At 43.3% G+C, this 15,498-nt stretch overlaps 1 protein-coding gene across 5 annotated transcripts in view; it reads right to left on the reverse strand.

The window, feature by feature from the left end:
- The window catches only part of SPHKAP (SPHK1 interactor, AKAP domain containing), a 108,425-nt gene that overhangs the window by 63,372 nt on the left and 29,555 nt on the right, over nt 1–15,498 (reverse strand). The window lies entirely within an intron of this gene.

Here is a 15,498-nt window from a genome sequence, read left to right on the forward strand (position 1 = left end):
AAAGGGCTGCTAAAAATGGGATGAAAAATGGGTTGAAAGTAGGGAAAATTGGGTTAGAGGAAGTGCCCTACCATGCCCTGTGTGTCCCAAGCTGTCTAGCAATGCCTGCAAAAGTTTTTTTAAAACCATGTTTTTTCTACAAAAAAAATCCTCCCTCTCTCCCCTCTACAAAAAGGAGCCATAAAATGTCTCCTGTCCTCGAAAATGCAGGAGGAAATGACCTAGGAGGTCATTTCCAGCCATCCCTGACACACAGATATGTGGGTCTTAACCCTTTACATGTCAATTTTTTTCACATATATCAAGGTCGGGTGGCAATTATCTGACTGTGGATACCCAAAACCATGAATGCCGGGTCTGTGATGAACAAGGTTCTCCTGTAATCACTGACCCAGAATCCACTGCCAGTCACAGTGCCTGCACTGCAGTAACCTCATTGGCACAAGTTGCTCTCTCACACACAATTATGACTCCTTAAGTCACTTCCTAGCATTGTAACAGCTGCCACAGTAGCACTCTTAACTAGAAGCAAGCATAGCCATAAGCTCAACTAGAGCAACTTCAGCCACATTTTTGACTGAGCACACTTTGCAATACAGATTGCAGAGCCGATGCACATGTTTGTCTCAAGGCCAGACATGGAGCTCATCATAGCAATCACCATGAAATATTACACACACACAGCTGCCACAGTCCATTTCTCGCCACAACACTTTATCACAAACAAACAAAAACAAAACTCAAAGAAGGCAGGCACTCAAATCCTGTCTCTGTCAATCTGGGATCCAGCAAACAGATAGTTATAGCAGCAATAGCACTACATATTATACTCAGTGCTGAGAAAAGAAAGCCACAAAATCAAACCTACCTTCTTCCTCTCCTGATGTAGAGGCATTAGGGCTTTTTCTGCCTCTCAGTGCCTTTTAACATTATTATTATTATTATTATTATTATTATTATTATTATTATTATTATTATTATTATTTCATTTAAATCCTGCTCTTCCTCCAAGGAGCCCAGAGCGGTGTACTACATACTTAAGTTTCTCTTTCACAACAACCCTGTGAAGTAGGTTAGGCTGAGAGAGAAGTGACTGACCCAGAGTCACCCAGCTAGTATCATGGCTGAATGGGGATTTGAACTCGGGTCTCTGCGATCCTAGTCCGGCACTCTAACCACTACACCACGCTGGCTCATACATTTTGAAATTCCCGCCAAAAGTGTTACCCCACTTTCCTTCTAACGGGGGCACAGTTGCCCATGACAACACTTGGTTTCTATGATAACGAGCCAACCAAGAAGCAAGGAGATCACAAGCCAATTGGAAGCCAGTGCCAGAAAACCAATCAGCAAGGGAAAAATCAGACCTCCAAAATGGCGCTTGGAAGTTAAAACGTTTCCAATCGAAACAAGAGTGTTTCTGCTCCAAGATCAAAACAATCCCATTATATAAAGGGTGCTCTGTTTTAAGCTCAAAACACTCAAAACAGCCCGTTTCGAGTCAAAACGTTGCATTGGTGAAATGTTCTGCACATCCCTACCCAATGCAATGATTCAAAGACAAGTAGGCCTTCAGTCATTTTGGCAGCTGAGATGAATATGAAATGAAGCAATGTCCACACAACTCTGCTCATGATTCACTTCTCAAATTATTTTATATGACTGTTATACGATAAATACAATCCTCAAGTGAAAAACATTCCATCAGCAGCAAGAAGCTTAGGAGTAAGAGCATTAAAATAAATGATATATACTTCCCTTCCCATGCTAGGGGTGTGCATGGAACCAGTTCTGTGCACACCTGGGAGGTGGACTCTTTAAGGTATGGGTGGTGTGTGCGTGGGGGCAGATTTTAAAAGGTGGGAATACAGTGTATTCCTCAAATGACAAACATTTGATAGAAAAGCTTTGCATTGTATTTCTAATTGGAGACTGTTAATAGGAGCCTGTTAGTGAAAAATAATCTTCTTTCAGGCAGTCTTCCTGCATTTGAACATCCTACAATAGCACCTGTAACACCTATTCTAAAACTCATGCCTTTTTAGCCTGCTTCTTTACCTAATGGAAAAGAGGCTCTCTACCACAATAAATGTGTTCTGTTCAGCTGTGACGAAACACACATAACCAGACAGCCTTTAGGGCAACTGCTTTCCTGAGAGAGCTATTCACCTGACACAGTTAAGACTCAGCTTGCTTTATGATGTCCTCCAAGAGGTCATTAACTTACTAACATCTAGGCCTCCCTGATGAGCTCACAATGGATGGAGCTATTATTTCTAGATAATCACTGGATCCCTCACCTGTGCAACAATTAGTAGCTCTGCTATCAATTTGCAGACTCTCAATATTTCTGCTTTTGATGACCCTGCATAGCAATAGCAATAGCAATAGCACTCACATTTATATACCGCTCTATAGCCGGAGCTCTCTAAGCGGTTTACATTGATTTTAGCATATTGCCCCCAACATTCTGGGTACTCATTTTACCGACCTCGGAAGGATGGAAGGCTGAGTCAACCACAGCATACTGAAATAGATTCTGGTTTCTATTTGCCCTGACACACACTGGGTCCGAACCTAGCGTTTACTATATCCAGTCTAGTGTTTATCCATCTCCAGCCTCAGAGGCACGATGCCTCTCAATAGTAGTTGCAGGAGAGCAATCTCTTGCCTGTGGGCTTCCCAGAGACATTTGGTGGGCCACTGTGTGAAACAGGATGCTGGACTAGATGGGCCTTGTGTCTGATCCAGCAGGGCTGTTATGTTCTTATACGTTCTCCTCCCCCATGTTTCAGCCATCATGGTCCATCTTCTGGTCACTGTTGCCAACAAAGCATCTAGCTGTCCTCAGGGATTGCATTAACTGGTTCTGATTAAGAGTCTCTTGGCTGGACTCTTATATCAAGCTTGGATCCTGCCCCAACTGACCTCTGAACCCAACCTAAACAAAGAGTGTTCAGCAGCTATTAAGGCTATTCACATGATTGGGTGGGCAGTGGTGGGAAGGCAGGGTCCAACTCACCTTCCCCACCCTCCACCAGTTGACCAAGCACATGCTGCGTGTCTTGTGCTCCCAGACGATCCACACTGCTCCAAGCATATCCGCAGTGCGCTGAGCAATGAGTCTGGTGCATTGGGATATGCACCCGTGAGATGGGTACTCTGGGTGTCCCGTCCAGAAGGGTAGCCCGAGCACACACACAACCTCATGCTTGCACCCTTTAACCCAGGTAATAGTCAGGTACATGACTCAGGCTTGCGGAGGAGGCAGCACCAGGATCAGCCTCAGTCCCAGCACTGCACACGAGCTGCCCTATCCAGATAGGCTTCCCTAACCTACGTAGGGCTGCCCGTGTGCATAGCCTTATTATTTCCTTACTGCAAAACTTGTAATAATGCACAAAATAGTACTTAATACTTAACTACCCTTCTGAAAATTCAGCCTTACTGCTTTTGTTTCTACATAACGAGAGATTTTGTTTGTGTGACAAAATTTGCTCCTCCCTGCTCTTTTAATGGTGGAATGATGCCCTTGACTGAAATGCTTTATTTTATTTCTTTTAAAACAGAGCCAGCGTGGTGTAGTGGTTAGAGTGCTAGACTAGGACCAGGGAGACCCGAGTTCAAATTCCCATTCAGCCACGATACTAGCTGGGTGACTCTGGGCCAGTCACTTCTCTCTCAGCCTAACCTACTTGACAGGGTTGTTGTGAGGAGAAACCCAAGTATGTAGTACACTGCTCTGGGCTCCTTGGAGGAAGAGCGGGATATAAATGTAATCAAACAAACAAACAAATTCTTTCTTTCAAGGTAAGGGGCCCCACTGGGGCTGCTGCACAATTTTAAAAAGGCTGCCCTTGACGGTGTAGCGGCAAGGCTGCAGCAGAAACATTTCAAAGTGCTTCCAGGTAGCAGCACAGGGCCTCTTCCCAGTAAAAACAGGGCCCAGAAGCGCTTCAAAGTATTCCGGCAGCATTCTCATTGCTGCCCCTTTGGGCTGCCTTTCAAGTTGCGCAGCAGGCATGGGGGGGGGGTCCCTGTTCCCTATGGAAGACTGCACAATATGTAGCCCAGTGTTTCTAAAATTGTAATCAGTCACACCACACATATTGGAAGAGAGTATGATTACAGATTCTGAATAAGGAGGTATCCAATTTAAACGGCAAGGCAAATGAGAACAAGTGTGCCCTCTCGTCAAATTTATACCATAACAGTGTGCTGAAGCTTTGGGAAAGGTGCAGAAATAAAATGCAATGAGAATGAACCATACACAAGAAGGTCTACATAGCAAACCACATGATGCCAATTCCTCCATTTTAAGGGTTTGCTAGTACCATTGTGACTTTAATTACACTTCGTCTGCAATCCTAAGAATATTTGTTTAGAAGTACTTTGCACCAAAGTCATTGGACTGGATTCCAATTAATCATGCTTAGGTTTGGGCTGCAGAGTGCTGAAAACAAGTTTGTCTCATTGATTTTGGTACAATATTTATCTCATATTTATCTCTTATACATATTCCTGGTAAACATAGAAACACATGAAGTTGTCTTGTGCTAAGTGAGACCGTTGGTCCATCTATCACTATATTTTCCTGGGAAAGGTTTATATGCCTCTCGTGTGCTTGTACAAATAAATAGTACATATGTCTCTATCATGCATTTCAATCAGAGTCACAATGCAAAGAGAAAAATGAACTAGAAAGCCCTTCTGAAAGCCCAGATCTGTTAGCCGATGCCATTAGCCATTTTAGCATGACAAAATATGAAATTTATGTCATAATAGTTGGGGAGGGGAACCCACCCTAAATGCACGGAATAAATTATGAGATCTGTGGAGGGTGGCTGATATTGTGACTAAATTATGTGACAGACGTCCCACAGAAATTAATTAAATTTCGATGGGACTTCCATCAAGTAATTTAGTCACACTGTCAGCTAATATTTACAGCAATCTATTTTCTAGTTTTGTCCTCTACCATATCAGTATATTTAGGTCTTCGCTAGAAGTTTAGAAGGTCATTGACACAACCTAATTGTGTGGGGCTGAGGAGGGCAGGGGGAGGCAGGATCACACCTACCTCCCCCCCCCGACGATCCAGCTGCCCTCTTTGGTGCCGCTCACACACCCACATGAGCCACACTACAGTGAGCAACACGGCTATCTGGAGGTTGGGGAAATGCAACCCGGCCTCCAGAAATCCCACAATGCATTGGGGGTTCCCATCACTGCCAGGTGCTCTAGCCACCTGCTTCCATGAATGCTTGGGCTGCAGGCAGCCCCAGCGTTCATACGATTGGGGTAGAGGGGCATGCCTGTGACCTCCTACCTCAGTATACGCCTGGGTAGAAAACTCTGGCTATTCGACAGGGCAGCACAGAGATCAAGAGCAATCCTGGTGCTCTACATGAGCAGCCTTATCCAGCTAGGGCTGTGCAAGCCCAGGTAGGGCTGCTCATGAGCAAGTCCTCTGGGTCTTATGAACATTGCCTCAACTAGAAATAGCATGCATCCACTCTTCATTTGAAAAGGAGCCCATCCCACTTTTCTTTTCTTCCCATGGAATGGCATGGCCCCATAGCATTTGTTACTGTGATATAAGGCAACAGGAGTAAAAACAGCAATAGTACGACCATTAACAGAAAAAAACCACTTCATAATGTTATTCATTATTTCCCTGCAAGGATCTGTACTGAGCAACACTTTCAGATTAATATCAGGGTAATAGCAATTTGCATGGACTTACATATGTGCATTCATGTAAATGAATGCCTATTTAAAGCAGACAATTGCCTAACATGAAAGCAATGTCAGAAGAAAAATGATTAGTTGTTCACCCAATCATGGTAATCAGAATAAGATGGAGGGTTTTTTTGGTTCACTTCTAGTGTAGTATATTAAAGTTAGAAGAGTAGCTTCATTATAATAAAGCAGTTTCTGATGCAAGAATCATTATGTTTGTTTCCCACAGTAGCCTTGGGCTAATACACACAGTTAAAGTATGCTACTACACACAGTTCTTTACCTGGTAAATTAGGAACTTTGGCAGAAAGAAAACAGAAACTCATAAATAAGCGTGTTTACTCCACAATCCGCATAATAAAATCTCCATGAAGTTATAAGTCTTTGAAAGTATATTACGATCCAATAGGAGTATACATCAACTCTTGGAACAAAATGTATTAAAATATCAATTTTAAAACATGGCCTCACCATTTTAAAAACCGTGCAGCCACACATATGAATGACTGTATTCTAGCTCAGCAACCAATGTGTGCAGTTGCTGAAAGTTCTCTCGCTCTAGATTCCACTGATAAAAGGATTGTTGGTAGCCAGGGGTATGGCAAGACATGTTTTATTGGGTGAGTAGAGACAAACATTGGAGGGGCAGGAAGGTTGGGGGGATAAGTCTCCATAAAGGAGGTTTCTGACAAGAACCCTGTAGATAATAGTTGGGCCTTGGACAACCTCAAAGGGGAAAAGATCTTCAAGCAAAGCAGTCTTTTCCTTTGGGAATATTTACCTGTCTTGGTTTCCAATATCTTCATGATTAATATCATCTTATATGCCATCTCTTTTTACAATAAATTCTCTGATCAGCTAAATGATAAGAAAGTCTCTGCTTCTCTTCCCACGCTATTTGTTCTTTCTTAAAGGTTTAACTAAAGAGCTGGAAAAGAAAGATTTTATTCCTGCTGAAATCTATTTGCTTTTTTGATCCCAGGTATAGTGGGTCAGCAATGGGACAAAAGGCATAGGGGGACTGGAATCTTCTTCCTTGGAAGCAGAACAGCTTCTTTCAGAAATGCTTTAGCTTCTCTCATACATGCTTCACAGGATATCCTGCTTAAGTGCAGGGATTTGAACCAGAAGGTCTCTAGAGACACCTCCATCCCTATGGTTCTATAACTGAGTTCCCAGCTCCTTCAACAACATTATGAGATAAGTCACTAATTTTTCTGCATAGCTGAAGCTGCATAAGTAATTTGTCTAGATTTATTAAGTGAGTTTATGGCAGCAGGGAAGCAACCTGCCTAGAGAGCAGGAGGCTGTTGGTTCAATCTCTTCTGATGTGTTTCCCAGAAAATGGGAAACTCCTATATCGGGCAGCAGCGATATAGAAAGGTGCTGCAAGGCATAATCTCATACTGTGCAGTGTCTATTGGAGACTGTTGCTCTTCGAAATCTGAGCTTATATCTGGCATCCCTCAGAGCTCCATACAGTCTCCAATATATGAAACTGCTAGGAGAGATCATCAGGGTATTTGGTGCAGGGTGTTATCAGTATGCTGAAGACACCCAGATCTACATCTCCATGTCAACATCATCAGGAGATGGCATAACCTCCCGAAATGGTTGCCTGGAAGCAGTAATGGGCTGGATGAGGGAGAATAAACTGATAATGAATCCAGATAAGATGGAGGTACTTATTGTGCGGGGTCAGAACTACAGAAATGATTTTGATCTACCTGTTCTAGATGGGGTCACACTCCCCCAAAAGGAACAGGTTCGCAGTCTGGGAGTACTTCTAGATCCACACCTCTCCCTAGTATCTCAGGTTGAGGCGATGGCCAGAGGGGCTTTTTATCAGCTTCGGCTGATACACCAGCTGCGTCCGTTTCTCGAGATGAACAACCTCAAAGCAGTGGTACCTATGCTGGTAACCTCCAGACTTGACTCCTGCAATGCACTCTATGTAGGGCTGCCTTTGTACATAGTCCGTAAACTCCAGTTGGTACAGAATGCAGCCGCCAGGTTGGTCTCTGGGTCATCTTGGAGAGACAGAATTACTCCTTTGCTGACAGAGCTACACTGGCTGCCAATAGGTTTCCGGGTAAAATACAGTGCTCTTTATAACCTATAATGCCCTAAATGGCTTGGGACCTGGGTATTTAAGATAACGTCTTCTTCACTATGACTCCCACAGTCCATTGAGGTCATCTGGAGAGGTCAGTTTCCAGTTGCTGCCAGCTTGGCTGGTGGCCACACAGGGATGGGCCTTTTCGGTAGCTGCCCTGAAATTGTGGAATGCTTTCCCTACTGAAGTATGATCCTCCCCATCTTTGGCAATTTAAAAAAAGCATTTGAATACCCACCACTTGACCCAAGCTTTTTCAGCTTTTTAAATATTTAGGTTTTAATGTGTTTTTGACTTTTAAATTGTTTAAAATTAAGTTTTGTATATGTTTTAACTTGTTTTACAGAAGTCTGGGGTGGTGTACAAATTAGATAGATAGATAAAACCCCATTGTGGATATTATCACTAATCCATCTTTTCATCCACCTAAATTGGCCAATAGACAGGTTAATATTCTGCTTTATGCAGATGATGCAGTAATTTTATCTCGGACTCCTGTTGGTCTCCGTAGAGCGCTTTGCTCTCTGGCTAATTTTTGCCATGAATACGCTCTGGAAATCAATTATAGCAAGACCAAAATTATGGCCTTTGCTAAACACCCGAAGACCTTGAATTGGTCTTTGGCTGGACATAAACTAGAACAGGTTAAGATCTTTAGATATCTAGGGGTTGTTTTCCAGGCCTCTACGAAACGCCAAGCACATCTGCAATATGTTACCCAAAATGCACGTAAATCGGCATTTGCCATCCAATCATATTTCCACCAAGATGGGGCTCAATTTGTACCAGCCGCCCTTAAGTTATTTACAGCTAAAGCCTGCTCTCAGTTGCTTTATGGGTCGCAGTTGAGCCCGTATACTAACTGCACACCACTAGAGATAGTTCAGACAAAGTTTTTGAGATCTATTTTACAGATCCCTAGATGTGCTCCCAATGTAATATTGAGGATGGAAACTTGTATGCCTAAGATGGAAGCCCGGATGTGGTTTTCCATTCTCAGCTTCTGGTTAAGATTGTCTTTCTTTTCTACAGGCCTTGCTCACCTAATTTTTATTGATAAATTTAATTCTAGTTGGAAGCAGTCAATATCTCGCCAAATAAGTTTATATGGCTTTAGTCTGGATGGTTTATTAGAAATGGGTTTTTGTCACGCAAGACTGATATTAAAGCAGCGGATCTAAGATATGGAAATGCAGACTGATCGATCTTTAATCTCTAAAGAAGTTTTCCTAGGTCTACAAATGTATAACACTAAACCTGCGAATTACCTGGGTAAGATTACCATTACTAAGTATCGCAGGATGTTTACACTGGCCAGATTTAATGTGCTACCTTCAGCTGAACTAGAAGGTAAATTTAGAGAGATCCCAAAAGAACAGAGACTATGCCCTTGTGACTCTGGAGAACAGGAGTCTATCTTTCACATTTTACTCCACTGTCTCTTCTATAGGGACTTACGAACTTGTTATATTTCCTCATTACTGACTGATTTCCCAGGTCATACAGATGCATTTTACGTCAACTATCTGCTCTCAGATCAGAAGGAGGAAGTAACATTTAAAGTTGCTAAGTTCTGTGAGGCAGCTAAGAAGGCTAGACAACAGATGGTAAACCAGATTATGCAAACGGGAAACTGCTGATTAGGATGAGTCCATGTTCCTGATTATATTATGTATATATTACTACTATATTATGTGTATTATTATGTATGTAAATTTTGGTCTATGACCGTAAATAAACATGATTGATTGATTGATAGATAGATAAAGAAAGAAAACCACATGGCTCTGTGGTCACCAGGAGTCGATACTGACTTGACGGCACAAACCTTCCTTGTGTACAGATACCTGAGTACAACATACATGTGCCTCTTATTGAGTGTGAAAGGTATGTATGTGCCAAAAGCTGCACACATCTATCTGAAAACTTTTTGTCATCACTTCCATGTGTTTCAAAAGAAAATGGGCTAAGTAGGCTCCTGCATACACCTCTTCCATGAATTTGAGTGCGTGTGGCAAATTTTTTGCCTACTTTCCAGTAGGCTTATGATATCATCCGACATTCTGTGTGTGTCCCCCTGCCCCCCCATCAACTGCGCAACTCCTGGACCAATATGAACAATTGAACAATATGAATGGGTACAACTGTAGGGACACATAGGCAGTGGCAGATCTAGGGTAGGGCAGCCAGGGCACATGCCCTGGGCACCACTTGAGGGGGGCACCAGTGCCATGCTGCTTCCGATCTCCTCTCCAGTTCGTGATTTATTTTTAAGTTTTTTTTTTAAAAAAACCCTGATTTTCAGTGCTCAAATGTCCTCTGAGAAGCCAGGTAAGGCTAGGACCTCACAGGGACCATTTGAGCATGTGCAGTGGCCTTTTTTTTTTTTTTTTTACAAAAACATTTTTTAAAGGCTGCCAAAAACAAAATGGCTGCCACACATGCTCAAATGGTCCCTGTGAGGTCATAGGCCTTACCAGGCCTCATTTGAGCATGCGTAGAAACCTCCAAAATGGCCACCGCACCAAAAATCAGGTAATTTTTTAAAAAATTTGCTCTTTGCTTCTTGTGATAAGTGAGTTAACCAACTATAAAGGTAAAGTAAAGTGTGCCATTAAGTGGATTTTGACTCCTGGTGCCCAGAGAGCCCTGTGGTTTTCCTTGGTAGAATACAGGAGGGGTTTACCATTGCCTCCTCCCGTGCAGTGTGAGATGATGCCTTTAAGGTACCCCTGGTTGGGCAACCCTTTTAAAAAGCCTGCTAATTATTTTTAAGATGTGTTTCCTGAGAACCTTTTAATTTAAACATTCAGAGTTTTGTTCCCCACTCCTTTTCTCTACGTGAAAATAACTCCAAAGGAGAACCCATGGTCAGGAGCCAATGACTCCTAGAGTACTTTCTAGAGTAGTGTGAATGATAGAGCTTCTCCAACTCTGCCTCTGTGTGTGTGTGTGTGTGTGTGTGTGTGTGTGTGTGTGTGTGTGAGAGAGAGAGAGAGAGAGAGAGAGAGAGAGAGAGAGAGAGAGAGAGAGAGACTGAGACTCTTTTGGTCCACTCAGGTGGTGTGAAAGTGGCAATTAAGGCTATTGTTTCAGCTGGTGGGAAAGAAAGAGAGAGAGTCTAACAGAGATCATCAGAATGATTCAAGCAGGGCAAATAAGGACCCTTAATAATCTAAAACAGGGTTTCTCAACATGTGGGTCCCCAGATGTTATTGGACTTCAACTCCCATAATCCCCAGCCCCAGTGGTCTTTGGTTGGGAATTATGGGAGTTGAAGTCCAATTACATCTGGGGACCCACACGTTGAGAAACCCTGATCTAAAAGAAGGTTGCTGCCTCATGATTCATGCCCAGGAGATATGCACAGGAGACCTGTGGGCTGGCTTCTGCCCTAGAACCATTTTGAGATCATAGGCGAGTTCTCAATGGAATTCCACCACACAGCACAATTAAACCCTCCTCTATTTGAATCTGAATGGATTGAACCACCCCAAATTGAAATCTCACCCAAAAGAATTAAAAAGAAGTCAGCTGATAAAAGTGTTTGTTTGTGAGAGAAGAAAGAGATTGTTGGCAGGTTGTAGATAAATGCTCTCTTTGAAGTGTGTTTTTGCCTTTTGCATTCAGAGGTAGTTTCAGAATTATTGAAAGATTATGAGTAGGCTGGTGAGTAGGTAGTTTCAGAATTACTGCATGCAAATGCAACAGCCGGGCCCCAGAGGAGGAGAACTGGTCTTGTGGTAGCAAGCATGGATTATCCCCTTTGCTAAGGAGGGTCTGCCCTGGTTTGCATTTGAATGGGAGACTGCATGTGAGCACAGTGAGGTCTTCCCCTTAGGGGATGGGGCTGCTCTGGAAAGAGCATCTGCGTGTTGGCATGCAGAAGGTTCTAAGTTCCCTTCTTGGCATCTCCAGATAGAGCTAGGAAAGACTCCTGCCTGCAGTCTTGGAGAAGCTGCTGCCAGTCTGGGTAGACAATACTGAGCGAGATAGACCAAGGGTTTGACTCGGTAGAAGGCAGCTTCCTATGTTTCTAGTGGAAGAGGGGAGAAATCACAGGTGCCCTCTGCTTCATGTGGCCTTCCTCTGTTTGTTAGATGTCTGCCAGCTGCCCACTCCACACTCAAGGAATACCATAACACCTGTCTTCACCAGCAGACTCTGCAAAAAGCTGATTTGGAAATAGGCCAGCAGGTTTGTGTAGTTCAGACTTACACAGTCCCTTTACTATGTGATCCTACAAGACTCCTAAAATCATGCAGTTAATGTTCTTGATCCCTACAATCATAGACCAATTTGCATCAGACAGGGGTGCAATTTCAGTGCTTGCCCTAGGCACTATTTTCCCTAGATACGTCTCTGCACATAGGGACACCTCAACATTGTGATGTCATCCACCCCAATTCAAGATGGTGGACATGTAAACTTTAGAAGTGGGCTAACTTGTGAATCACCTAACTGATTTGAACCAAATTTGCTAGAGCTGTAGGGACACATAGGGATGCCCTAATGGCATGGTGTGTGATGATGTAATCCACCCCGATCCAAGATGGTGGGTGCATGAACATTTGAGGTACAAGAGATCAAACTTGTGGACCTCAATTTGAACCAAATTTAGTCCAGTTGTGGAGACAGTGAAAGGAAAGTAGGCTGATTAGTTCTTACTAGAACAACTTGTTCCTTTTGTCATCAGCCCCTCAGAGCCCATGGATGCTGTGAGATCAACAACAATCCGTGGGCATTTTTCGTTTTTAAAGTTTTCCACATATAGCTAGACTGAACTGTCGCCATTAATCAATGTATCGTCAATCAGTAAGATAGAACACTATTCTAGCGCCGGGGGTGGGGACGACGACGACTCATAAATTAAAGGCAACCACATCTTTTCCTAAGATTAGTTAAATATCTAATATGATAGTTAATGTATAATGGATACATCCCTAAAGAGGCTATGCTCCACACGTGAAATAGCAGTGTGTTCTTGCCTGTTCTCCTGAATTGCTATAGTTAATTACAACTCATCAAAAAAAGATGAGCACAGAACAACATGCAAAATAAGATGAGCCATTGGGGGCTTGTTCTCTCCATTCTTTCAAATGGGGCAATGAAGTAATATTTCACACCTCATATGCTACCTAAGAGGCTTTATTCCTGCCAGGAATAACTAATCAAAAGTAGAAGCAAATTGGATGGGATGCTTAATTTATTCTCCACCATTGTTAGTCCATCACAAGTGATAAATCTACGTTAAAACATGCATTTTAATGTAATATTGGTTATAATGTGATTGGCTGTGATGATTTATGATGAGATCTCAGAGACTTTTTCCTGTCAACACATCTTATAGCCATTTCAATTATCCCAGGGTCTTGCTATTGTCAAAGTGAAAGTGAATTTCATAGAGAGAGAGAGAGAGAGAGAGAGAGAGAGAGAGAGAGAGAGAGGTGGGGAGGTGTGTGTAAGTAACAGAATATTTATTTTTGATTGCACAGAATATTAAATGTCAGCAGGCTACAGTAAGAGCTTGGACACAGAGAACTTCATACATAAATTCTGAAATACGAACGGGAGGTGATTATAATTCCTGTTTCCATGCTTCTTTTGTAAGCATCTTCCTCATAAGGATGATGCATGTGTTTCCAATGTGTGGACAAAAGACACATTTACAGTGGAGATGTGAAAGCCTCTCAGTGCTTCTGAGAATGTTTGGAAGCACAGAAATGTTCCATACAGTTAGAACTCAAAGATACCAATTCAATTTTTAGAATTGAAATTTAGGGCACCTATTGGTGTTCCACAACTGAACCACCAATTTGTCCTTGGAAGGTTTTTCTGGAAAACTGGCTCACAAATCAGTTGCTACACAGCAGTAGCACAAGACCTGGAGCAGAGAGAAATCAACTACAGGCAGCAGAGTACAACAACAGATCATAGAGAAATGAGTCAGAACAGGGCAATGCAGCATATAATATTAGCAGTCACAGTGCGACTGACATATCCACAGAGCAAGAGCATTCTTCTGTTATTTCTCACTGCAGTTTTCACACAGGAAAATATCTCCATCTTGTTTCCATATTTTGTTTCATTCTACTATCCACCAATATTTATATACTACTTTTCAACAAAAGCTCTCAAGGCAGTTTACATATGAAAACCCCCCAAACAAACACTTCTCTGGTATCCTATATATTTACACGTGTTTTCACCACATTCCCCATTTCTGGTCCTCCAAGTGATCACAGAGAAGCGGACAGAGCAGTCAAAATAGATTTCTTCTTTATGAAAATTATCCCTGGGCAGCCAGATCAGCCGCCCACACGACTGCCGGCTCCGTGACAAAGTCGGTGGGGGCTGGGGAGTTCGGGGGCCGCGCTGACCCGGAAGCTCCAGTATGCCCTGAGCAAGCACGCAGGGCATACTGGAGAGACCCCCGGAGCTGGGAGGCAGCTTTCTGCCTCGCCTCCAGGGGTCTACTCATGAGTAGCCATGCCACAGCTACTCACGATCAGAAAAACCGGGTTTGCAGAGCACTTGCTCCGCAAACCTGGTTTAATGGGAGGGGTACTTAGGCGGGTTAACCGCCGGGATGCAACCAGGCTCGGCTGCAAGCCTGGAGGCTCCCACGATCATCCGAAATCGGGCTAGGCTCCCCTAGTCCGATTTCAGATGATCATGGGAATAGCCTCAATGTGGGTGGGTCATTAGAAACCCTTAGCAGAGGGTTTCTGCTCAGAGCCTACAAATTATCAGAGAACAATACCAAGCCTTTTCAAAAAGGGGTAGAATTCTGACCTTCAAGAAAGCTAGTGGTAGACTCATAACATGAACTATGGTGAAGTTCAGAATTAATTCATCTGTGAGCCAAAGTATACACTACACTAAATAGGTTCTGAGTTTGTTTTTCTCTCCTTAAGTAGCAACTGCAGGGGGTCTGATCAAAACTGGAGCTGTGGCTCAAGGTGGGGGTGGGGGGATACTTAATCCTTTCTTCTCAGGCTATAGACCTGTTGAAAAGCACATCCAGTGTCTTGCACCAACAGAAGCTTTTGTTCTGAAGCTAACAGCACCTTTGGAGGCATAATTTCATTGGGATCATGGTGGAAGGGTTAAAATGCCCCCTTTCTGTGCACTATGAGCAGTCATCAGGCCAATGAGGGACCTGCAGGTGAAGAAGAGCCATGGGGGGATCCCTCCTACATCAGGGTTTGAGGGACACTTGGCTAACAGGTGACCCTCATAGGCTCACAATGGCAGTGACTCACAATGGGCCACCCAACCATAAACCTCACATACAGTACCTGGGACCCAAGAGCAGGGCCTGACCCATGCCCCCCACCCCCACTCCTTCTTCAGGAGACCAGTAGTATGTCGGGGCAACCAAGGAAGAAGATGCTGGCTACGTGATCTAGCAAGAGATTGCCCTGCACTTGAGTGGGGAAAGGGCATGCCAGCGTGTGTGCTGGAAGGCCAACAAAAGTCCATGTGAGACAGACATGGAGAGCAAAGGGGCAGAAGTAACAAGCTGCAGTGTGGGGACTTGGAAAGACCAGCAGAGTGCCATTAACGTATATACTTAACATATATGCTTAATTTAACATAAATGCTTAATCAAGGAAAGTTCAAGGAACCTGAAGCAT

The sequence above is a fragment of the Hemicordylus capensis genome, chromosome 3 (genome assembly GCF_027244095.1).
Source record: "Hemicordylus capensis ecotype Gifberg chromosome 3, rHemCap1.1.pri, whole genome shotgun sequence".
In the NCBI taxonomy this organism is placed as follows: domain Eukaryota; kingdom Metazoa; phylum Chordata; class Lepidosauria; order Squamata; family Cordylidae; genus Hemicordylus; species Hemicordylus capensis.